The 26,694-nt window shown below is 40.9% G+C and overlaps 1 protein-coding gene across 27 annotated transcripts in view; it reads left to right on the top strand.

Annotated features, from left to right (window-relative positions):
* The window catches only part of ANK2 (ankyrin 2), a 699,650-nt gene that overhangs the window by 341,484 nt on the left and 331,472 nt on the right, over positions 1-26,694 (top strand). The window lies entirely within an intron of this gene.

Raw genomic sequence — 26,694 nt, 5'->3', positions numbered from 1 at the left:
CTTGCTTAAAAATGCACATGACTACCCCTTCTGACTGCAAAACCAATGAACAGACAGGTGAATTTTTTCCACTTGTGCTGCTCAATTCAAACAAGTATTTTAAAGCCTTGCAGCATTCTTTTACTCCTGAACAATGGTCAATGAATGCTCTATTCTCTTTTTTTACTTTCATTTAACTTTTACAAGATTGTATCTGCTGGATATGGAAGACAATAAGTAAAGGAATACACTGAGGTCAGGCAACCTAGAGAGGTTTAGGAATCTTCATCCTTTGACATTTTCAAGAGCAGGCTAAACAGACATTTAGTTGGGATGGCTTAGTCAGGGATAATCCTGCTGTAACGGGGAGTCAGAGTTCACTTCTGCTACACTTACCTGGCGGATGAGCCATCACAGGAAAGTGAGCAGTGAGGCAAGAGTAAACACAAATGTGGCCCCTTTAAACCTGATGCAGGAGAATGATGTTGGGCACATGAAACTTAAAAGGATGCTCAGACTCTGGGGAAAGGAGGAAAGACTCCCAATTGTGGGGAGTAGAGGACGGACCCTGGAATTGGGGTCAAGCCTGGGGACGGTACTTCCCTGTGCTGGTGCAGAGGTGTTGGTGGACAAATGCCAGAGCAGCAAACTTGGCAGGTGATAGTGGACCAGGCCAGTTTACTGGAGCTTCTAGGGATGCTGCCAGGATGAGATTTTCTGGACCTCTGGGAGAAGAGACAGAAGAAAACCGAAAAAGGTGGTTTTGGGCAGAAACCTTTAAAGTAGGGAATGAGACCTGAGGACTTGTAATTGTTCTTGAGTGAGCACCCAAGTTCAGAGGGCAAACAAGACCATCGCAAGCCCTAACTAAAAAATCTGTTGACCGACTGGTGCTGTTATGATCTGAGTGTGAAGACAGACACGGTGTAGGGGATGGTGGAGCCGTGTACTTAAACCCTGACATCAGGGCCACATACCTAAGGCAGACTGCCATGCTGCATTTTTTCAACAAGTAATACATCAAGATATGGCAGATGAGGGTGAGACAGGCTGCCCACACAGGAGAATGCATTCAAGTGGCAGGAAACACTTGATGAAAAATGAAAAGAAATATCTACTAATTTACAGACCACCACAGACTTAAGGACTGCTTGATATGTTGTTTGCATTTGGTAGTGAACCCCTTACCCCCAAACCTGTTGTTTCAGAGAGATTTCAGTACGCCCATTGGCAAAGATGCTGATTCAAACGCTTTGTTTTTTTGGCAGAAAATATGTTCCAAAGCTAGTCTACTTAATTTATACTTTATGAATAGAGTTAGATTGCTTGCTGATTTTAGGTTCTTGCATAGCAACATGAGCAGTACCTTTTCTCTCTTCCCATTAGCTAGAAAACATTGTCCTATCCTGGCAGGAAATAACTTGGCCTTTGTTATTCAAGCTTTCATTCCTTCTGGCCAGACTATAACAATACTATGTACCTGAAACCTTCAGTGGTTAGAATGCAGCAGCTATTACAAGAAACTGCAGAGCACTTCCTCAGTGATACAGGCTACAATGAATATGTCAGGTCTGTCCACTTTCTACAATGCCTACCCAAAGACTTTGGAATTAAGTTCAATGTTGAAATCCTTTTGAGCTACAGAGCTGAATTGTAAGGTCTCCAGGGCATGGAGACTGGCTATATAAAAGGCGGACTAAAGTTTCAGGAGGAAGATTGAAGTTGAAACCTATATTCCTTAGACCCAATGCTACTCTACATAGTAAAGGTTAAGCTCTAAAGCTCACATTTACAGAAAACAATTGTCTTGGGGTGATCTGAGACTATGGAATTAACTAAGCACCATAGCAAAAGTCATCACCTTCCACTCTGAGTGTAAAGGCACATATCTTTTAACTGTGTGTCTTCTTCAAGATAAATACACAGCACTGTATACATTTCTTTAAAAAGCGGGGGTGGGGGGGAAAGGGAGGTGGGAGGAGAGGAAGAAGAAAGAAACTTCACTGCAGATCCTGTTCCTAATAGGGGGAGGATAAGAAAACAAACATGTCAGATGTTAGCAAGGTTACTTAATATGCAAATAGAAAGTGTTTCAGGAAATATGGCGGCACAGTACAAACCTACTTCGAATGTACGTTTCCCTCCTTCCCCATCTCACTACTTCAGTAAATGTGCTCATTTTGATGTGTTTTGTGTTGTAATGAATCATATCATTTGGTTATTCATTTATTTAGCCATGCCAAACTGCTTCATTTTCTTTTGTAGTTCAAGCTGTGTCAAAGACTATCAAATTTTTAATCCATAATTATACAAATAAAATATTAGAACAAATATTCATGTTTCAGTAATTCCATTAACCTTTTAGGCCTGTATTAAAGGAACAGAATCTGTTTAGCTTTAACACTAAGAAAATCTATATAAAAATGTGCAAATTCCAAAAAGCAAATAGTATTTTTCTTTTACAGTAATTCGTCGGTGATTCAAAATATATTGTGGACTAAAAATGATTGATTTGTCAAAGCAGCTAAATATGGTGCTTCAGTTCTTTCAGATGGGGATAGACTTAATCATATGGCTGAAGTTAAGCTCGCCCTTACCGTTCAAGTTTACTGAATTGGGGCCTAAAGGAAAACCTAAGATGCACATGTAGATTTATATGCTGTCTGTCACTTAAAAAAAGGTATAGTGAGTTGTTCTTAGCAGGTCAGTCCTCAGAGTCAGAATTTCAGGTTCTGTTTTCTATTTTTATACATCCAAATTGTTGTAAACTGCAGTTTACAATGAGTTGCACAGTTCATTTGTTGCCATGCTTTTGGTCACTTTGACCAAGCCTCTTGATTCATTAGCAGAAATGGGGACTGTTAATCCTATTTAGTCGTTACTGACTTTAGAAACAAACATCAATAAGGTCAAGAAATTCTTTGGTTTTTGAAGACCCAGTTAAAAATGTGCCCTTCAAAGTATAGTTATTGAAAATATTTGGAATTTTTTATGTCACAGTATGTTCCTGGTTCTCTTAAGAATTCATGTAACAGTAGTGAATCACAAGAGGGAGAGAAGAAACAGGAAATGCAGAAAGATGGTTCAACAGTGAGACATTCAATATTGTCGGACAATTTCAAAATGTTTTATTTTATATTGTCTATTCAGTCTGCAAAGACTGATTTAAGAAATCATTAATCTGTTTCTCCTTTTTGTACTACCTTAAAATGATTTAATTAAAATGTAGAGTTAAAAATGTTGATATAGCTTTCTAATTTGTCATAACATTTCCTTGGGCAGCTGTTATTGTTATTCATTTTGACATTTAATTTTTGCTTGTTTTATGAAGGATGAGTATTTGTGACATTTCTGACATTAGTAGCATTTCTATATTATTAAAATCAAATATATACTACTGTCAGATTGGTTTAGTCTGGTTGGAATCCATATTACCACATGCATGGAAGAGAGAAATTTGAGCTAAAGGAAAGGTATGTGCTTGAATCTGGTATGTGATTATATTCAGGGAAAAGCTTGGAAGTCATTTTAAAATAGCTCAAGTACTATACATGTATGATACCCATATATAGCCCAGAGAATATCAAAATCTGAGCAAGTTTGGAGTATTTTAGCCATGATGGTCCAGGAAATATGGGAGAAGTTAGCAAGGGTTTTTGGTGACCTTTTATCGAATCAAATATATGGCTGGGAAATATATTAGACAAGTCCTGCTGTTGCTCAGTCTTGGTCAACTTCAAAGAATCTTTAGGAGGTATATAATAGACATTACAAGAATGCTCCAATGGAGTAGCAGAATTTGTTAAACCATGATATTGGTCTTAATTAGCTCTAATAGGATCACTCTGGGCATGATTTTTTAAATGAATTTGAATGAAGAGACATGTTACCTTGCTACTTTCTATAAAGATAAAAAAATGTACATCTGGTACGTGATGCCAAAGAGCATATGTGGGTTCATTATGCAGACTAATTTAACATATCACCTCTTCCATTATCCAGTGGTATCTTCTTTACAAAGGGATGATTAAATTACATCTAGGCTATTTTGTCTTGAGAGCCATCTGGAAGCACGGTTAGAATGAATCTGAGGATGGCATGGTGAAAGGGTATTTACTAATATCCCATTAATCTTCATAATGGCAAGAAGGGAAGAGCAACAGCCATATTTAGCAGGTTGACATACCAGTTTTGTAATGCTGCCCCGTATATTTTGTGGTTGTTTTTTAGCTTATAGGCTTTTTCTCTTTATGGGATTTTTTTATGATCCTTGAATTCTGCAGAGACTTTCAATTTTTAAATGCTTTATTAAATAATTCATGGATAGGGAGCAAGTGAGAAAGTGTGTAAACTGAGTGGAAGCCAGGTCTGGACTCTTTTCAGGAGGTAAGAACAGAAGAGGACTAGAAGAACTGAATTTATTATTTTGCTAAAACAATCAGCAATGAAGGAGTTTATTTAGCTAATCTCTTTACCACTAGCTTTCAGAGTTAAAAAGCTATGTATGAAGGATGTTCTTGTACCTCTCAGCTGCTGTTTCAAGTTGCCTTTGAATTTTGGATCACAACACTGCACTGGTTTTCACTTGGTTCACATTTTCAAAGTTATTTGTTTACCCTGAGAGATTAAAGCATAATCATAGAATCATAGGAAGGGCTTTGATGCAACAAGGGGTGAATTACATACTCAGATTTGTGGCTGGAGAGTTCAGAGGATCCCAGTTAAAATATATATTGGACTTTTTTTGTCTTGATTATATTTATAATGGCTCCTTCCCTAAACTCTGCATTTAATTTGGATTTTTTTTTCTGAAATTAACTTATAGCTCAATCTTTTTTGCTGATTTTATTTGTTCCCCATAGAGGTCACTGATTTTACATTCTTATTTTGCTGCTTTCTTTTTTGTATTCTTCACCTTTTCTCAGTTAAATATTCTATCTATTCTGTGTTTGTCACCAAGGCAAAAGAGCACCTCAGATCTTAATTCATGATTTTGATGTAGATGATTGATTTTGTTTGAGGAAAGACCTATGACTTTTACGCTCTGGCTAGCAACAAGTGCACTCTTAATTACTCAGCAAGTAAGAGAAAGTAAGTCCTTGTGAATCTATATTGGTTGAAATAGTTCACTTATACTTAGGCTTATATTTAGTTCCTTTGTAGGAAATACTTTATCTTCATTTCAATGTCATTGTCAGCCCACTTAAATGAAATGGTTTAGGTCAGTGGTCTCCAACCTTTTTAAGTAGGAGATCACCTTTGGCATTTACAGCAACCCAAAATCTACCATGCGCCGCTGGAAAATGAAGATAGGTGCCTCGCTTTTCAGTTTCAGTTTTTATCCATGCTTTTTTATCATTTTAATGGACCTAATATTAAATAATTAGCTTTGCATAACTAAAAAATCTGGGAAGAACTGGATCTATGAAGGTCTTCTGAGGATCTAAATGTGCAAGTAAAGGATTTAAGGGAGGTAAATCTTATTATCCACGCTGTACTGAAAGTGAAGCACAGGGGGCTTAAAACACATAGGTCAGGCCCAAACAAGAAATCAGCAGCTGAGTCAGAATTTAGAACTCAGAAGTTCTAACTACTGGTTCCCTGATCCAAACAGGGCTAGACTCTCCAAAGAGTATCAAAACTTGTGGCAGAGGTGATATCTTTTATTAGACTAATTAAATATTTGCAAAAAAGTCTTTATTTGCAAGCTTTCGGGCGCACACACCCTTCTCAGTCATAGAAGAATGCAAAAATTGTAAAATATTTCCTAGGTGGAAATGAAAATTCATATTTTACAGGAGAGCTGAAGGTGTTATCTCCAACCAGGAGATCTTACGTGACCTTCAGCTTTCCTGTGAAATATGAATTTTCATTTCTACCTAGGATAAATTTGACAGTCTTTGCATTCTCCTATGCCTGATGAAGGGTGTGTCCCCCTGAAAACTTGCAAATAAAGACTTTTTTTTACATATAGCTAGTTGGTCTAATAAAAGATATCACCTCTGCCATGAGTTCTGATTTCTTTTGCCTGTAAACCAATATGGCTGCAACCTGTATCCCCAAATAGTCTTTGCAGTTTTTACACTTACTAGGTGGAGTGCGAAACAAGTTTGCGAAACTGTGGGAGTTCAACCGGCCAAGTTAACAGAGTGTCTGAGCAATTAGATAAACCCCTCCATAAATTCAACAAAAACGACCAAAAAATCCTGCAAACTTCATGCAATCTGTCCTGTGGGAAGCCAAGAGTGATAGTATTTATGTTGCCTATATCATACATTACGTTATGGTTTTAAAATGCTGAAAATTAAATGCTGAGCAGGAGAACAGCATGTCGCTATGGAAACAAAGACTTCCTGCAGGGATAATTAGCCCTAAGATGCATTAATAACCGTACATAATCCATGGGGATATGCAAAATGGACCCAGATTTGGTCCATTCAGTGATCTGCACTGAACCCATATGTTAGAATTGGAGAGAATAAGTGAAGCATTTCTTTGGCATTGCACACACCGTGCATTTGTTCAACATAGCAGCTGTAGCTACCTCTCTGCTGGTCCTCAGGTGTCTTGACTGGAATTTTCTATGTTTTGTAGTATATTGCTACCAAGGGAAAGCATTAAACCACATGACAATTGAATTCAGAGAAGCTAGAACTAAGCAGGGAGTCTGACACAGTTTGCTACTAAAATAAGGGATACTTGGTGATAACACCTGATGCCTGCTCTGAGAAAAGCAGTATCCTTTGTTACTGGGAGTTTGGGCTTCAGATCAAAGGAAAAAGTCTTGGAAGGATTTCTACATAATAGTGAAGCATTGAGGAAGAGGTAGGAAGCGTGATGAGTGCCAGGAATCTGAAGGAGTACTGGGCATAAAGGATTACATTTGAGCAGAATGGGGAGAACAGCCTGCTTCCTAGAGTATGCTTCTTCCTCCTAGAGCCCATGTAGCATTCCTGAATGTCACTATGTCACTGCTGTGAAACCCACAAAATGTCCCACCCCGTCTAGTCCTGGCACACACTGGGAGCATCTACACGTGTATTAATGTGCTTTAGTGCATATTAAATCTAGTACCTCCACTGTGAGGTACTAGGAAAATGCTCATTAGCCTGTCATAATGTGCACTCACTATAGAACATGGGGCGTTTTTATATGTACTCTGGGGGTGGGGTGGGGATGCTTTAATTACAGCAGCTCTGAGAAATGAAAGCACCTGGAGCATCTCAGGTATCAGCATCCCCATGCTTCAAAATGGCAGCAAGGACACTTTATCTAAAGCTTGTTGAATGAGTTTTAGTTAAAGCACACCTGCCACCATTTTGAAGCAAAGGAAAGCTGATACACAACATGGGTAGGCTGGCCAGAGCACAGTAATTACAACAGTCCAGCAGTTTGTTTCACTGTGCTGTAATTACAGTGTGTTGGAGCAGTCTCCTGGTTCATGTGCAGGCACTCACAGTTTTTAACTGATGATTAATGCACTTTAGCCTATTTTAGTGCACATTAACTAAATAGCAGATTTTTTTTTCAGTGATGCTTTAATGCATGTTAAAATAGGCTAATGAAGATTAAAGCACATGTGTAGATGCGCCAACTGAGAATGCCTGCCAGCTACAACTAAAGGTTCCCATCCTATTAATGACTAGTGGGCATCAGTGTGATGTGATATAATAGAACTTCTGCTCTTTTTGTTCCACTTCACTATTTTAAAAGCGTAACAAATGTTAAAAGAACATTAGCATTGCAGAGTCAAAACCCACTGGTTATGAAAGGCCAGAATTAAGATTTCTGGTACAACATAAATTTATCTTCCTTTGTATTTATGCACAGTGGTACAGTCTTCATCTCCATGATCACATTATTTTTCCACAGGATCCTTGTCTTTTTCATTGTATGAGATGGATTGTGCTCTCGGGATGAACTAGAGCTATGCAAAGGAGCCTGTTGTCTGTAGGACCTCTGCTTCATTTAATACAGGAAGTAGATGTGAAGTGCTTGTAGCAGAGGCTTGTGGGAAGACAGTGGGTGGTTTCAGGGTTAAGGCAGTTGAGTAGTGCCCTAGATACCTGTCTGCTATCCATGCCTCTGCAAGAGTTCTTTTATTATGCTAGTCAAGTCACTTAAATCAGACCATCTAATTATGTCTTCCTCTTTTTTGGGGCACCAGATTTAAGACTCCAGTCTAGAATCTGATTTTCAGAAGTTCTCAGTACTCACAGTTGCAACTGATGTCAATGGGAGCTGTGTTCTGAACATAATTACTGTATAATGTAACATACCTTTAAAAAAAATCACATACTGGATGTTTCAGACTGGACTGCCAAAATTGCTGGATACATTTGACTGTAATCTATTATACCAACCCTTCATATCACAGCACCATTTTGAAAATAGATATATTAATGATGCAATAAACTAGTTTCTTACTGTATTGATGGAAAAGCCCTGAGAGAACCCCATGAGAAAGTGTAACAATTTTATTGTCAGAGTCAGTAAAGAAGCCTTAGGGCCATGTGCTCAGCAGTGGAAAGAAAACAAAACTTTGAGTGATTCCCCATTTGGTGAGCACCCCCCACCCTGTGCATTGAAGAGAAAGAGGTCCTATGAATTAAACTGTATGCATTCATGTTATTAAAGAGTATAATAATGTACATGCACAAAGGCGCTGATTAAGATTGCAGCCTTAATTCTGGCCTGGCATGGGCATTTTAAATGCCTTACTTGTAACCTTCATGTTCTTTTACTATAGTTTTTTATATTAGTTTACATATCTGATAGGAGGAATAACAGAATGTTCCAGAAACTGCCTTTAACATTTTAACCATTTCTATTTGTGAAATCTCATGTTGGATCACATTCAGATTTTCATTTGTGTCAGTTTATGAAATCCAGACTTGAATAGTAAAGAACATTACTAACTAGCAATTCAGAATAACAAGGCGCAAATGGAATTTGGACCTGCAATAAATCACCTCTTTTGTTCTGCTATTGGCTCTCTGCATTTGCAGAGCTGTATTTTTATGCAAAGAGCAGCTATTGGAGACTTGTCATAGAGCTGCACTGCTCTCATTTTTCATTTGGAGTGTTCTTGTGTTTAGCTCCCCTGTGATTTGGACTGTTATCCAATAGGAGACTGTATTGATTTCAAATTGTCTGTGAACACGTAAGAGCAATAGCTCAAGACCCACCTTTTTATTACCCATGCAACTGCTAGTATTTTATTTAATTCTTCCTCTTCCTTCCTCTATATGTGCATGTTCTGTCACACAACTTTCATTTGGCCTACCTGCCCTATGATCTCTCTCCCTCCTTTCTTCCCTCCCTCCTTCTCTCTTTTTGTCATGTTTCAGCCTTTATTACATTGCAAGCATGGTGCATCATAAAATACACCTACAATTAAATTATCTTATAAGAGGCAGGAATGTGCAGAAAATACTGCTGACTATCTTGCATTTCTGTCCTAGAATCTTCTGTGTTAGCATCTTCTGCTGTTCCTCAGACATAAACAGGTAAAAGAATGACAATGGTAAATGAGTGAGAAAATTGGCATTGCAGGACAAAGTGACCATTACATCACTCACATTCTCCTATATCCAGTGGGATGCATATCAGGCCACTTGAGTGTGAATATACCCAGTTTGTACACGTCATCTTTGTATGAATCATATACAAATTAGGGGTATGATTACCTGTGCTTTTGCCTATGCAGGTATGTACACAATTAATTAATAATTATAGCCTTAATACATGATCTTGGGTATTGCTCTTAACTCTGTGCTTCAGGAATGTGAAAAACTTAGCTCTTAGAAAGTTGGCAATACTGCAGCAGCCACAACACTGAGATCAGAATAGGCTTGATCTAATACTGTTGGATCAAATCTATGGTTTCTTCTTTATACTAACTAAACACTGTTTTCATTCTTTCTATGGGAATCAGTTAAATTATTGAGGTAACTATCATTATGGTTTATAGGAGTAGTATTCTTAGACTTGACAAAATGATGGTCTTATCCTTTGTGTCAGGTATCCAGGTTGTAGCTGTATTGGTCTAGAGGAAAAGGCAATCAGGATTTGTAGTAGAGATGATATCTTTTATTAGACCAATACAATTTTTGCTAAAAAAAAATCTTTAATTGCAAGCTTTTGGGCACAAACACCCTTCATCAGGCATTGGAGAAAAGATTTTAAATGTTATCTTGGGTAGAAATGAAAGTTCATATTTTATAGGATTACACAGAGGAGTCAATAGATGGAAAACTCCTCTGGGCAGTCAGTTCATAGCTGGTATGGAGCCTCTCACCTTCTGTGAGAGGTGTTTGTGCCCAAAAGCCTGCAATTAAAGAATTTTTTTTGCAAAAATCTTGTTGGTCTAATAAAAGATATCATCTTTATTACGAGTTCTGATTGCCTTTTCCTCTAAAACAATATGGCTACAACCTGGATACCTGACACATGGAAGATACTGAATTTTAGCTGATTTTTAAAATGAAATCTTCATATTTTCCCAAGCAGGAAGCAACTGTGATCACTTGAAACCAGAGATGCTGCTCCTGCCTTTGTTTCAAGGTAATTTCCCTCATCACAGATCCTCACAGGAGGTGAGAGGCTCCATACCAGCTAGAAACTGACTGCCCAGAGGAGTTTTCCATCTATTGACTCCTCTGTGAAATTCTATGAAATATGAACTTTCATTCCTACCCAAGAGAAATTTTACAATCTTTTCTCTGATGCCTGATGAAGGGTGTTTGTGCCCAAAAGCTTGCAATTAAAGATTTTTTTTTTTTTTGCAAAAATCTTGTTGGTTTAATAAAATATATCATCTCTACTATGAGTCCTGAATACCTATCCTCCTTTGGATATTAATAAAGGCACTGAATACTTAACCCATATTTTCTGAAAATGATTGCTGTGCTTGTTAACCTGTGAGTTTGCACCTGAATTCATGCTATTCTTTAGACTGCCTTTGTAATATTGTGCTCAAAGCTGAACTGCAGGAGTGCTGATGCAACCTCCTAGAACAGACAGCAACAAGTATGGAGGAAAGAGAGATGAGCATGAGCACACAAAGGCAGAGGGCTCCCTACTCTCCTCTGCCTTAGGGCTGAAACAGGGGTCTAAGGTCATGGAAGTAGGGAAGCTGAGTTTGTCATATATTCTACCAGCATTTTTGAATGTCTGAATAGTCTCCTCTGCAGAACTGCTATGCACATAATGGCAATTCAGAGTGTAGAGGTGGTGAGCAGTATGGTAAGTGGTGTTCTCTTTGCCATGATTGTGGAAACCCCTTAAGAAGTTTAGTGCAGCTGCATTCAGATTGACAGTTTCTATCTGCCTGTGGGAGACTAGTTCTTGGACAACCAGTGACAGGCCTGCCACTTGCTATGCTGCTAGGGGCATGTGTTTATGGGAAATCAGGATACCCATGCATTTAGGCAGATGGTCCATCTAGAAGTTCTGAGATCTGCTTTATTGATGACTGGATTTCACACAGATCTTGGCTCTGTGTGTTTAAAAGACTGTGCCCTTTTCCCCAGCTCTAATCATTCTCCTTAGGGAGATAATATGTCAATTTCTCTGCGGAGAGAAACACCTGATGTTTTACGATTTGCTTTTCCCCCTTCTGCATGTGTTTTCCATGGCAGAATGAGATAAAAAAGATGGAGACTACGGTGGGTTCTGACATGAATTATAAATTGAAAATTACAAAAACATATACATCTGTACATTGAAGAAGTCCAGTGGCCCTTGTCATATGTTAGGGGTTGAGCATCAAGATTTAGGGGAGCACTTCTTCAGGAAGGCACCTCAAGGGACGACAAGGACTAACGGGCACAAGATAATAGAGAGAAACTTTAGGCTGGACATAAGAAAAAACGTTTTTTCCATAAGGTTTACCAGAATCTGGAACACACTCCCAGCAGAGGTGGTGCACTCGCCATCCTTGGACGTGTTCAAGATGAGGCTGGATAAACACCTTTTTGAGCTTGTTTTAGCTCAATAACTTCCTGCCCATGGCAGGGGACCGGACTTGATTATCTTGGAGGTCCCTTCCGGTCTTTTGATACTATGAGTCTATAATCGAGAATTATCCTGTGGTGGTGACCAGCATTTGATACTTCAGAAGAAAATTTCCCCAGAGAAAGTTTAAAATGAGTAAAACTCTAATTTAACTTTAACTTTTATCCCATGAAATGTCATGACACCTGAGATGAAGACCCAGCTACAAACCATTGCCCAGTTGGAGCCAAGTTGGACTCTTGTGACATTTGCTGATGGTTTATTACAGGTTTCACCAAATGTAGAGCAAGTCATATGGCACAGTAGGCAGTGTACCATATGCACAACCACAATACATGACAAATGAATCTAGAAAATGCTATGGAGCCATATGGTTCAGGTAAAAAAAGAAAAAGTTCTGCCTTCAGACTCTGTAAGACTAATTCAGAGACAAAGAGAAAAATATGGTTCCTGGAGCCACCCCCAAATGTACTTTGGTGAGCAAGCCTGTTTATTTACACTGCTATCAGATTTGAGACGGCATAAATTACAGTCTACTTACACTGTCTGAACATTTGGAAAAAAAATGTTTCTTGTAGCGCAGTTCTAGCTGAGACTATTGTATTAGGCTTCTGTAAAAGGTTTGTGTGACAAATTTTTTCTGATTGCTTGGTAAATGATTCATGCTCTCTCTGCTTTGAACACAGCCAGGTTTAAGTTGAGGTGTGGTTATTAGACATAGATATAGCAGGAGTGCCCTCTCCTGGAAACTCAGAAGCATAGCATTATTTGAAAAAGAATTTACTCCTGCAAATTGGAAATTATCACCTGGAAATTACTGGGCAAGATTAAAAAGAAAAAGAATAGCACAACGAGTAAAATACTCAAGAAATTTACCTTTAAAAATGAGAGTTAAGAAACCCCTGAGAAAGCAGTAAAGTGAACTCAAGGCTCTGGAATGAGCTTAGATTCTGAATCTTTCTAGCATAGTCACAGAATTTTGATTGTTCCCTGTTGTGGAAGACCACAAAATGTTCACTTTTGGCACATGTCCTGAGCTGCTGCAGGTCAATTCAGGCCCAGGATCAGCACTGGGAGCTGAACTAGAGGGCTCCATGGACCAGATCTGACCTTTGGACCATATGTTTGACACCCCTAATCTAAATGATCTCATCATAAATTGTGGATGGAAATCTGCTCACACATTTAATGCAAGAGCGCTGTTCTCTATTATAACCCTATATCTACATGTGCTGTTCCTATTGACATGAATAATCATTCCACTCAGTGAATTGTGTTTGTAGTGATGAAAATAAGGTATCCAGGTTGTAGCCATACTGGCCTAGAAGCAAAATAAATCAGAGCTCATAGTAGAAACGATATCTTTTATTAGACCAACTAGATTCCTCACTGGGAAGGGTCTTGTGCTCCCCCACATTATGACAGGGGTTGCTGCCCCCAATAAGGGGCCTGCCTCCTCCCACTGCAGTGTTGGGGAGTGGGCACAGCCAGGCAGGGCCCCTGTGGGGGGGGGGGAGAGGAGGAGATGGGGGTTATTCCTCTGGTCTCCAACAGAGGGGACAGCAGGGGGCCTATTCCAGGCAGGGACTGAGTGTGGTGGTGATGGGGGGCAGACCCAGCTGTCATTGTAGGTACAGGGGAAACTAACTCTCCTCCCTGCCCTCTCTGCCTCAGGGGCCATGGTGTGTGCTGCTGCAGCAGCGAGGGGGGAGTGCTGGGCAGACCCAGCTTGGGTCCCTGCCGGTGGCACAGGGAGGGGCACTTAAACCCCTCTCTGGCAAGACCCTCGTCCCTGCCTGTCCCTGCTTGGGCTGGGGAGCAGAGGCAGAGCCAGCGTGGCTGGGCTGGAGCAGAGAGCCCTGCCCAGCTCAGAGAGTATGCTGGGATGCTGGGGGTCTCTGGTTTAACTCAACCCAGCAAGGGGTCTGGGACAGACATTGCATAAACCAGCTTGAGCCAACTCAGTTAAGTCTGATACTATATTCAACCAGATTTATCTAAAATGGGTTTCGGCCATTTTGAAACTGGTTTATGTGGACTGAATGTCTGTTCTGTTACAGGTTTAAACCAGTTTCTGATCACTTCAGCTGGTTTGTATGTAATGTCTGTCCCTTGCCCTGTAGCTCAAGTGCAGTTTGTCCACACTACTCCTCACAAGTCCACTTGTGGGGTAGTTAAAGCTGTAAGATTAGTTGAACAATGAAACCAGGTTCTTAGGGGAGCTGTGGAATCTCTACTATTGGATGTTTTTCAGAAAAAGGCTGGATTAGCATCTACTCAAGGATAGTCCAGAAACAGCAGATACTCTATCTGTAAAACTTGCAACCCTGTGACTCTCTGATTCTCATTTTAAAGATGGACAAAGAGAGGGCAAAGACTACTACGTAAGCCACTGTTACAGTGAGTAGAGACATGGCGGCATGGGTGACTGGTGCCACCTTAGGGGGGCACATGCCCCTCCAGCAACCAGTCAGTGACCACGGGGGTCCCCCTGTGGCCAATCTTGTTGACCAGGCGGGAAGAGGTTTGCCTCCTGTGGCCAAACTTACTGACCGGTGAGCGGTCGCAGCCTCCATCCGGCGCTCCCACTCCCTGGCCGGCGCTCGCAGGGGGGGCACTGGCTCTCCTGCCTGCCCCCCCTGCCCATCACCTAAGTGGGTAGCATGGCTGGTCAGGGGGTGTACCAGCAATCTCAGGGGGTGCACGTGCACCCCCTACACGTCTCCACTGCATAGCGGGTCTAAGAATAGAACTTTGCCATTTTCACAAAGTCCTCGCACTTGGTTGTTCCTGGTTTTTGGTATGCCCATCTGTCTTTCTGACCTGTAATTCCTGTACTACTAAAAAAAACTACAGGTGGATTTGTTTTTCTGTCTAGCTAAGAACCTGCAGAATATGCTCTGCCCTGCAGAAGTACAGCTGTACCTCTAAGACCTCTGCAGCACTGCACTAACTGCCTCTCTCTGCATAGATGATGTAACATTTCTTGAAGCTTTGAGGGACTGCAGCTATTAACCTTATGCAGACAGAACAACAAATCATACAATAGCAATGTAAGTTATGTTACAGTCCAGTGAATGCTGCTGTTCTGAATTTCATTGACTTTTAGCCAGATATAATTCTCAGCCTCAAATGGTGATAAAAAGAGTGACTATTGCAAAGACTCCCTCCCACTTGCATGATGGCATCTGGGAGTTTGTGAGAAGTAACAACAGAGGAAGTATTTTCTTGCACAACTTGATCTTTTCTGAAAACTGCAAAAAGTTTAGGTGTTTTGGCAAAATTTTCTTGAATTCATAGCAAAACAGAGTCTATTCAGACCTACTTTCTGAGATGAACCCATGCCAAATCAACAGGCAAATAAATCGACAGGCAGTTGTGTTACTGCAGTGTGAAGTACACAGAGGCTGTGATTGATTTATGCTGCCTGTTTTGGAATAACACCACTGACAAGATGGTGATTTTTTAGAGTGCAGCTAGAAAGAGGTAAATTTTTGCCATTTTATGTTATAGTTATTCCCATAATAATGAAATACCAATGCAATCCAAAAAAAAGCAAGCACCATCTGGAAATGCAAACTTTAGTAAAGAGCCATTGGTATGAAGTCCAAAATGGCTGTTTATTAATGGGAACTCCCATTAATGGGAAGATGGGAGGTGAGAGGACTTGTACTTGATTATTAAGATATTGTCAGATCCAGGTGAAAGTCTGAATAGTCAAACTACATACCCAGGCTCAGAGCATATTCTGCCTTTACAGCATATAAGTGATGTTTACGTGATCCTTGGGGTGAAATTATACGTTACTATTAGACAGTCTTAAAACTTGAATGATCACACATTAAAGCTTGTTAACAAGTACTAAGTGCTTTCTAGGAATCCTCAAGTCACTCCACTTCAGGCAAGGATTATCTCTGAGCTGAGCTACCTAGCTTGAAATAAGTTAACTTTTGGGTGGGTTCACCTCAGATAAAACAACCAATTTGCAGCCCTCCGGTATCAGCAGAGGAACTGCTTCCAAGTAGACTAGGTATCATCCAGGACAAACAGCTGGTAATAGTTGGGCAGGGAAGGGATGAATGGTGTGAGAGGGAAAGGGGGTGAATTGGGACACAAGTGGGTAGGGAGCTACCAGGCTACCAAATTAGTCCTCTGACCTCTGAATTACCCGCAGCCCCACTCCACCCTGGATTGCTCCCCTGCTACCCCAGCCATCCTTTCAAGCCCCTGATCACTACCGGGCCATTCCAATCAGTGCAAGAGCAGTGGAGGCACCAGTAGAAGGGTTTACCCTCCCTGCCTGCTCCTAGGGTCCCTGAAGACCATGTAGACCCAGTGTGCCCAGATCTAGCCTCTACTGAGCCCCACAGCTGAAGGAGCAGGGAGAAGGGGGTTGACGGAGGCAAGGTGCAGGGCCCAGCGGCGGCTGGTTCTGGATGTGTTGGGGCAGCATGGACTGTCGGGAGCAATCCAGGAGTGGAGGGGCCAATCGAAGAGTGGAAGGGGGGAGCAGAGGGGGCTTTTCCTTTTTTACGTCCTTGTGACAAGGTATTTAGCAGAATTTGCAGATACGTTGGAATATGGCAGGTCATACTATGAGCATTTCTGCTGTGGCCTCAAACTTGCAACCTCTGGCCTGTCAGTCACACTCCTTAGTTTCCATACCACCCCAGACCCCACTGGGGTTAGATGAGAGGCAGCAGGACAATTTTGGGAGTGGAGGGAGTGATCCAAACAGTACAGGGGTCCCTTTTCCCAACCCCTCCTCCCTGGCCTATACTGTTGTCAGCAAGCTGGAGAGCAGGGCAAGCACAGAGGCCCTCTAGCAGCAGGTCTGAGCAGTGTACATTAGAGAAGATATTAACCCTGAATATGTGACTGGTCACTTATTAACCTTAACACAGACTAACATTCTTTAGAATTAGCACTTATTACTCTAACGTGTCATCTCTCCCTGAGGCATCTAAATTACAGAATGTGATCCTATTCAACCCCCCACAGCAGCAACCATGAAACTGCCAATATATCTAGATGCATCTCCATTTTACCCTGTAGAAACTGCTATTTTAGCAGTAAGCAACTGCTATTTTGTTTTTGTAGATGGTTGGAAGTGATCCAGAATGGCTACCTAGACAACCTCCATCCAATCTGTGTTGTGATCCAGTTCTATCTAGGAAGTACATAAACTTGGCATACGTTCCTGATTCCTTGAATGGAGAAAAAACCATGCGAGTGACTGAATCTGGTGCCATGCATGAAGCAGTGAGGAAGAGGGGCTACCTACCTTTAGCCCAACAGTTTATTGGCTTCGTCACTTGCCCAGGAAATGGGAAATCTGTGTTTTAGACCCTTAACTACTAGATAAAGCTGATGGTACCCTACATCCCTCTCATTTGGAGCTGGGCCATGGAAAAAGAAAGAGTCATTAGGAACAGAAGGAAAGCATGCTATGTGTAGCTGTGCACAGTGAGGAGGGCAAGGGAGGAATCCCTGGTTCTGCTTCCAATGCTGTTTATAAAATGTATAATCAGCATTGGGGATGGAGGCCAGAACTCTCCTTTTCTCTCTCCCAAGAAAGTGCCTTCCTCACTGGGCTGTACAGTCAGGCTCCACTTTGTATGCTTTCCTTCTGGCCTTAAATGTTTTACATTCTGTTGGCCAGCTTTGATAGGAGGATGGAAGGATTCCCTCAGCCTTGCCTATCCCATAGCCTAGTGGCTAGGGCACCTTCCAGGGAAGTAGGAGGTATAGACATAATCTACTCTGGTTTACAACCAGTTTCTCATAAAAACATAAGAGCTTCCATTTATTAGGTCAGACTGTAGGTTCCTTTTGCCTAGTTTCCTGTGTCACATAGTGACAGAGAGTGGATGCTGAAAAGGAAAGTGATCAGGGCATGCCCAGGGTTTTTTCCACTGTTCCTCTCCCACTTGCAGCCAGCAGCATTTAAATTCTAGAAAGTTCTGATTCAGAGGCTGTATGCCTAACTCCCATGCGCAATAGCTACTGATGCCCCTTTCCTCCAAGAAAATGTCCAGTTCAATTTTTTAATTTGGCTAAACTGTCAGCTTCCACAACATCTATTAGCAATGAGTTCCACGCTTGAATTATATGTTGTGTGAAACAGAACTACCTTTTCTTAGTTTTAACTAGTTACTTTAATTAGTTACTCTTGCTTGCCAAATGTCTAACTGCTACTGGTATAATATTAGCCAAAAGGTCTGTGGATCCTTTTCTTTCACCCCCAAAATTGCTGCTGCCTGTCAGGTAGATATACTGGTTCAGGTAGTTGCCTTCCTTTTAAGGGATTTGTATCATGATAAAAGAGCATAAATCTATCCCATAAAAAAGGAAGAACTTTTTGCCTCCCCAGGTGATACAGAAATACCCTCTGAAGTTGCCTAAGGCTGTCCATTTCTAAAATAAGAGTACTATGCATCTCTGGAGGGTAGAATAGGATTGGTCTCTGAGGACATGCTAGGTGGAGCTGGCATGAAGACTGGAGAGGTAAATGTTTTTATGGGTTGGATAGGATTGTACTTCTGAGGCTATTAGCAGCAACAACTTGATTGTCTTAGAGGCAGGAATAGGATCTGGACGTTAGTGTCTTGTTATTTCACTGCAATAGAGAATAGTTGCTGATTCTTCCATGTCAAAGGCTAAATTTTACCCATGACTCACATTGTCTTCTATCACTCCATCATAAAAAGGATGAGAAACGTATAAAGACTTGAGTCTGTTTTCAACCCAGCATATCTGGACAGTAAGGATTATAGTTCTCATTTAGCTGTTTGGACATTGGAGCTACACCTTCCCTTACAAGAGTCCTGACTTGTGGATGTCTTACCAAAACAGAACACAGCTGAAGAGTTGCTCATGTTCCAGTGCTATGTATTGTGGTGTATGAACTTGCCTTCTTCTGACTAAAAGCTTTCAGTGATCATTGATTGACTTGTCTGGAACCAGAACTATTTTCCTTACCACCTTTAACTGACTTGGGCATATTGCAGTTAACTCCAGAAAACCTGTACAAAAGCTCAGGACATATTCATTAACCTCATGTCTATGTATAGGAATTAATCTCTTGTCCAGCCAAAAATTGGCATTGTCAGTACCAAACCGGAAATATAAAGTTACATGATAGAGGTGCACTGATAGAAATTTTTGGTGCCAATACCGATAGTCGATATTTAAGGAGGCATATTGGCCGATACTGATCTGATTTTAGATACAGCTGCCTCCCACTGGTAAGTCTGGTGTGGTGGAAGGGGAGGGGGGAGAGAAGGGGCATGGAGGGGGCAGATCAGCGCCCCTGTGGTGAGGGAGGGGGCTGGGGCAGGTGTAGGCGCTGCCCACATGGGGCGGGGGGGCAGAGTGCTGCAGCTCTTGGCGGGGGAGGGTGGCTCCCACTGCTGCTTGCACCCTGGGAGGGCATGGGGAGGCATCTCCCAGATCTGCGCGGGGTGGGCTGCAGCCAGGGCTGCATGGGGCTCTTCTCGATGGGGACTGGGCTCAGAGCAGGCTTGGGCAGCTCTGGGAGGATGCTGTATCCATCACAAATTTTGCTGCTGCTCCACTTCCAGCTGCCCAGTGCAGCTGCCACCACTGCCAGCTGCCCAGGGCAGCCCCAGCTCAATGCCCCGCCTTCACCCATGTGCCAGGAAGAGCTGGGGCTGCACTGGGCAGTGCTTGAAGTGGAGCAAAGACAAAATTTGGGGTGGATGCAGCATCCTCCCAGTGCCACCAGTGCCCACTCTGAGCCCCACCCCCTGCCAAGAAAAACCCCATGCAGCACTGACTGCAGCCCGCCCTCCCCTGTGCAGAACCAGGGGGCACATGCCCCCCCATGCCCTCCCAGGGTACAAGTAGCAGTGGGAGCCACCTTCCCCACACGAGCCATGGCTCTGCCCCCTCTCCCTGCCACCTGGGCAGCACCTACCCCTGCCCCCTCACTCACTGTGGGGGGTGTTGATCTGTCCCCTCCCCATGCCTCTTCATTCCACCCTCTCCCCCTCCCCTTCAACCACACTAGACTTACCAGCTGGAGGCAGCTCTTCATGCTGCTGGGCTGTGCTCCTTGCTGCCTGAGTGGTGTGTTGTGGCTGTGCACAGCATGGGCATTTGTCAGCCAAATTATTGGCCCCATCAGTCCGATATCTGATACAGCCAGTTTTTTTTTTTATATTGGTACCGATCGAATATCGGACCAATGTATCAGTGCACCTCTATTACATGGGTCTTGCAGCAAAGGGAACAGATTTCCTTTCAAGTTTTTTTCTTATTCTAGGTCACTTAAGAGCTCATCAATATACTTAAAATCATACATCTGTTCTGCCTTTGAGAACTACAGAGAGATTTATGCCCACAGTTAGATAACAGACTCTGACAACTGCTGATTTTTATGGTTCATGTCATTCAAAAGCATGCATATGTATGCCTGTTCAGAACTCTTAAAGGGAAGCATTCTCTTTCACAGTAAAGTTTGCGAAAAGGAATGGTACAATCATGCTCACCACAATTTTTAACACTAACATCTTGATAAAATATAAAATTGTTAAATATATAGCAGCAGTCAAGGGGGAATGTTTGGTGTAGTTGGCTGAATTACAATAAGACTTGCAATTATTGTCAAAGTGCTATCCCTTTGAAAAGCTACATTTCTTTGGTAATGATCTCAGCAGTAACTTTTAAATCTCCATAATAACAGAAGGTTGCCTCGGAAAGTGGTTCTGAAAGTTCCTCTTTTTGTGTCTTCACAAAAGTTTTAATCCCTAGGCTCCCAAGAAGCCATATAATGCTTTTCTCAAATTATTCCTCTCAACAAATCTGTTTTTTAACTAAGACAGATAGTTAATACAGCTATAATGGTGTTTTCATTTTAGCAATTCATTTTATATAAGGTTATATATCCGATGGGGAGTTACTGAGCATCTTCTAGAGCAAATAGAAATAGGGGAGTTTTATTCCCCTTCAGGATCAATCTCGTGGTAATTTGTACATGTGTCAATATTTTCAAAGGGACATGTTTTGATGATGGGAAGCACTTTGATTGTGATGACTAAGTAAAAAATTTTATTTGCAGACTGTTACGACAAACCAAAGTAGAAAACGTATGTTCCATTTTAACAGTGAAATCTGTGTCCCCCCCCCCCCCCCCTCTCAAAGTCTTCTTTCCTGCATCTCCATTCATCTTGATTATAAGATTAAATACATTTGTCTTTGCGTGGTCTCAGCCCTGGAAGTCAGTATACACATTTTTTGTTTTTAGTACAGATCAAGAATTGCTCTGATCACTCCAGTCTAATGTAAGCATAGTTCTTGATGACTATGCTGACCAACTGATGCAGTATACTAACACCATTTCCCTTATCAATTTGATCTATTGCAGTAAGAAAATAATTTACTGAGGGTTGCAGTTCTGCTTTCAAATACAATGTTCTGCAACTGATGAAAGAGAGTTTTTGACAGGAAGCCAAGCTATTACTTGACAGATCATTCAAAAAGGTTAAAAATTAAACTTTTTAATACCCAGAGTGGTCTCTTAAATGTCTAAATGTAGCACAATGTTTAGTCATTAAGGATCCTGCTTACCAAGTAAAAGTAATTCTCCAAAATATTTGAAATCCCCACAAATACTAGAATTGCATTAGCATATGGGGACTACAACAGTGTTCCCAGTTGCTCTTTTTTATTGTCCATGAAATTTTAAAACCCAATAAACAGGAATACGGAACTCGGCTGTATTTTTTTTTTAAATTGCTGTAGTCTGTATTTTAGTAGAGACCAGGCCAAAGGCCAAGTTTTTAAAAGAAGACCTGTACATTTTAAAGTTCTAGAACTGCAATAAATCAGACCCTTCCATGATTATTGATGAGTTGGTATCTCTGTGTGACTTAACAATGGCTTCATCCTTGAAACTGCTACTTCACAGAAAAAGTAGCTTATAAAGGTCACTGAGGGCTTGAAAATGTTTATCAGGCCTCTATTAATCAAGGTACTAGTCAAAGACTCATATAAATAGTTAGGTGTACCTTCTCCAGCAATGTTCAGAAATAAAGCCCAAGTCAAAAAACCTACCCATATAGATTAGTTAGATGCAAGTCAATTAGACACAGCTCAGTGGTCTTATCTCTGACTAGTCAGAATCTGAAAAACTGTAAGTGTCCCTTATCCTACCTCCTTGTTTGTGGCTACTGGAAGGTAGAAGAAACTTTCTCTGTTTTTGCTACCTTGGGGGTCTCTGGATGCTATAGTCTGGTATCTCTAATAGTCCATAACACTCCAAACCTTTTTACTGACTGGTCCTAGGGTGCTGGAGGAATCCCTACTACTCTACTGGATTCCAAGCCACAGACTGCTGATGTGGTTAAGTGAATGGTGACAGACTGTCTCTGTGGCCATGTCTACATGAGACATTTACTGTTCAGTAGCTCATTACTACTGCACTTGGTATGCAAGTACTAAATGACTGTGCAGTAACAACTGTGGTTTGGGTGTCTCGTGTAAATGTGCTCAGTATCAACTTGTCCTACTACAGCAGGAGTGGGCAAAATGCGGCCCGGGGGCCGGATGTGGCCCACCAGGCCATTCTGTCCGACCTATGGGGCTCCTAAAAAAATTCAGAAAATTAATATTAATCTGCCCTGGGCTGCCTCTCCTGTGGCCCTCGATGGCTTGTCACAACTCAGTAAGCGGCCCTCTGCCCAAAATAATTGCCCGCCCCTGTACTACTGCATCCCTCCATTTTATATATTATTTCTCCCCAAGCCTACTGAATAGCTCAGTGAATAGCACCAGTGTAGCCTCTCCTGTTTTTCTTGAGTTAACAGCAAAAGATAGGAACCTTTGAATTTTAACATGGTAGGTTTCTTTAATACCATTCTTTATGGGAAAGGGGGCACCTGGATCATGTTTGAAAGGTTCCATTCAATTACTGCACAATCAGGTGAATGTAAAATCTTATGTAAATACTACAAAGATGATTGTGGCATTGTCCTGCTAGAATTTACAGTGTACATTTAATTGAGATGTGCCATTTGGTAAGGTATTTCAGAACCTTTCATACAGGTCATTTAGAGTTATAACTATGGGATTTTGAATGGCATGAGGATTCCTGTCAGTTTGACTACTGACTGCAGCACTCCTACCAAAAATTCCACTGTTTTAGTGTTGTTATAGTCTTATCTTAGGGGTTGTGATTAAAACAGTAATGCTGCAAATCCTGTGGCCTGTCACTGAAAAGAAGCCTTTGCTTCTAATAATATACTCTTCAGAAGTTGTTTCTATTACTGGTTTAGCAGCACTTGACCAGCAGGGGGCTACCATTCTCCACTCAGTTCCCTGGCTGTACTTGGAAATCCTGTGTGTTTGTCCATTTTATCTGACCACATTTCCAAAAGATTAGGCTTATGCCACAATATAATGATCTGGATTCCAAACATGAGCTTGTTCAGACCTGCAATTTTGGTCCAAGTTTCTCTTGCACATCCAATCATCCTTTGGTATAAAGTCCATATTTGACACTTTTTATTAAATATTCATTGATAAAATTCAAATAGTCATTCTTAGTTTTTTTCAGCTTCCTTTCTACGGCTAGAGTATTTGAGCAATGTACTATGTAGATGGCCAGATTGCCCGTGCACTTTGCATAGAACTGCTGTTCTATGTGCCATTCATCAGTATAGCAGGGTCCACTCCTCTTTTAAGTGCACTGAGCCAGAGCAAACTCATGGGAAATCATCTGTGTAAACAAGGGCAGGATTTTATCCCCAAAGAATTACTTTTGTTAGAAATTAAGAAGCATTTTTCAATTTTTCCAGTGTTTATTTATCGTTGCTTTAACTCATTTTAATTTGAAGGATTTGTATAGTTGGGGTAGATTTTGGCCTGCCCTTACATAAAGTGGTGGGAAGAATGCACACAACCCTGTCCCTGTGTCTAGACATAGGAGCAAGACACTAAACCAGATTTGTGCTGTCCATGGTGCTAGACCCCACAATAATTAGGGAGGATCACGCCAGGCCTACTTAGAAGAGCTGACTTACTGAAAAAGGCAAGGTGTGCTCCATTCTGTCAAAGGATTGCAAAGATACACCCCTACTGTGTGTTTCCTGGTAACCCTGGGAAGAGTTCTGATGAATCAGACAGATTTCATCCTGAGATTCATGCTGTAACAAGGCCCCTCCATCTTCCTCCCATCCCCTGCAAAGAAATAGTGTGTACTGAAAACAATGTTTAGCTACATATGTTTAGTGTAAGAGAGTTCAGCTGAATTGTGTGTAGCTGATCTATTTTTTTTCCTGTAAGCAGAGACAGACTTTTTTGTCCCTTGAAGTCCATAACCTTTGTGATTTTGGGGGGGGAAAAATAGAAGTAAAGCATTCTTAGCTTTTAAAAAAAATAATTTTCTAGGGAATTTCTTTGTAAAATGTAAAGGTGAAATAATAGCTGGTGTGGAAAGGAATAAGGTAATGAGGGAATAAGGAAATGACCTCTACTCTTCCAACCTGTAATATTTGGATACTATGATTTAATTAAGTTTGGAGCATACCTCAGATAATCATATTTAATTCTCCTGCTTTTCTCTGAGTCTCCTTGTATACAGGAATTGCTGTTGTGAGAAATGACAAAAACTTGATATGAAAGAAATCCTAGCAATGTAAAGCAGGCTTTGCCTAGGTATTACATGAAGTATTGCAGTAGAGCATTTAACTGCTTCATTTAGCTTTGCTTTCACTAGACAGGAGGGACTTATCTTTCTTTTCTGAGCATTCTAGACCTTTGAGAAGCTTCAAATATAGTAAACTTTTCATTGTTGGTTTGGGTGACCTGAGCACATTGTTGCTGGTTTATCTGGACATGCTCTCAGTAATCTGAGTCATGCCTATGAGGAGAGAGTCATTTGGAGCTCATGGACAGCTTTATGTACTTACTGTCAGTGTGGTATCCACTTCACTCAGATAAAGCTCAAGTATTCAGGCTCTACTCAAATGCACTGCAGAACAGTTTGGTAAGTGCAATCTACCCTTATCATTTATCCCGGTTTTATACAGATAAACATGGTAACTGTACTGGAGCTCCTAGACCAAAAGGCACAGCATACAGTCATATTCTGGCTTTCCCATTTTTAAGACCGAATACATAAGCTATAGAAATTACAGATTATTTTGTCTCATTTTACATTTACTTTGAAATATCCATATTGTTTTGGATTAGTTTAGGGTGTGGAGTTTCTATCCCTAAAAGTTTTCAAGAGCAGAGTAGGCAACACTTGACTGGGAAGGTGTAGTCAGGGATGATCCTGATTTGAGCAGGGAGCTGGACTAGGTGACCTCATCAAATCCCTTACAACCGCATAATCCTATATATTAAAAACCATTAGTGTGAATTGCATGCATGGCCATCTTAATTTTCATATACCAGTATATTTACCTGTGAAAATTTAATTGAGGGTTTGCATGGATTCACTCAAATGTGTACATAGATAAGTTGGTCCTGTGCAAACCAGTTTTTCCTAGAACTCTTTTTGTTGGAAAGGCACATGATGATCAGATTCATGTCCATTTTAGACAAACTCTGAGGAGAAAAACAAAAAACTTTTCTATATTTTCTGTCAGTTCACTTGGAATGTAGCCCTTCTTTCTGGGAGACCAAATCAAAATAGTTTCTCTTTAATCACAAAGGATAGACTCCCCCAGTCTCAGACATAAGATAAAGTAACTTTCAGCATTTTACTTACCTCCTGTAACTATAACCAACCAATTAGCTTTGAGCATGAAATACACCGTATTTCATAGTTTTAACTCATGGGTATTTAGCCAGGATGCAGAAACTTCTGCAGGCAGTTCACAAGCTTGGGCATTATTTAATAACCTATCAGAACTTTCAAGTGCTTACTCTTTGGGTAGGAAAGTTAAATGTGCTCCTTCTCATTAGTCTCATGGTGTTTATTTTCTATCTTGCTTGTCCCTCAGAAAAGACCAGTGGTTCTTTCTCTGCTTCTTAAGACTTGACAGTAATAACAGTGAGTGGAAATGAAATAAGGTAGGGGTAACAGCTATGGAGGAAGGAGAATGAGAAGGCACAGTTAAGTTTGGAATTAAATGGCTATGGTCCTGATCCAAAATCCATTGAAATCAATAGAATAGCTACCATTGAATGCACCAGCTCTGGATCAGTTTATGTTTGATTTAGTGAAAACAGAACGCACAGTCAATGTTTTTAATCAATGCGAAACTAAAATAAGGAGATTAAGTTATATTTACAGCTAATGCAATTTTACTGCAGTCAGGAAACTGCAAAATGTGCACTACTGTCAGTTCTCTAAATCTATAATTATGTGTGAGGAAAAGGTACTGATATGCTGTTCCTTCCCTGCACACTTGAAAGTTCTTTGCTGCATATTTGGGGTGGAAATTTCAGAAGTGATGTATGAGTACCAGTCTGAGCTGAGTGCTGGTAACATCATTTAAGTGCTTTTATGAATCCCATCCTTTGTGTTCAAGAATTTGGAGAGGTGTAAGAAGCATTGTTGTGTTATGCTTGGTACAGTTTGGATGCCAACAAAGGGTGACTGGGGATTTTTATTAACTGGAGATTAACAGTTTTCATCCCTTTCTCTCTCCTCTTGGATTATATAAATCTGTGACACCATCCATTTGGGCAAATTCTGTCCTAGTTTCCCTATCTATAATATAA

Source organism: Alligator mississippiensis, chromosome 2 (assembly GCF_030867095.1).
Source record: "Alligator mississippiensis isolate rAllMis1 chromosome 2, rAllMis1, whole genome shotgun sequence".
NCBI classification, from domain to species: Eukaryota; Metazoa; Chordata; order Crocodylia; family Alligatoridae; genus Alligator; species Alligator mississippiensis.
Note: the sequence above shows the minus strand (reverse complement) of the source record. Positions and strands in the feature narration are given on the sequence as shown.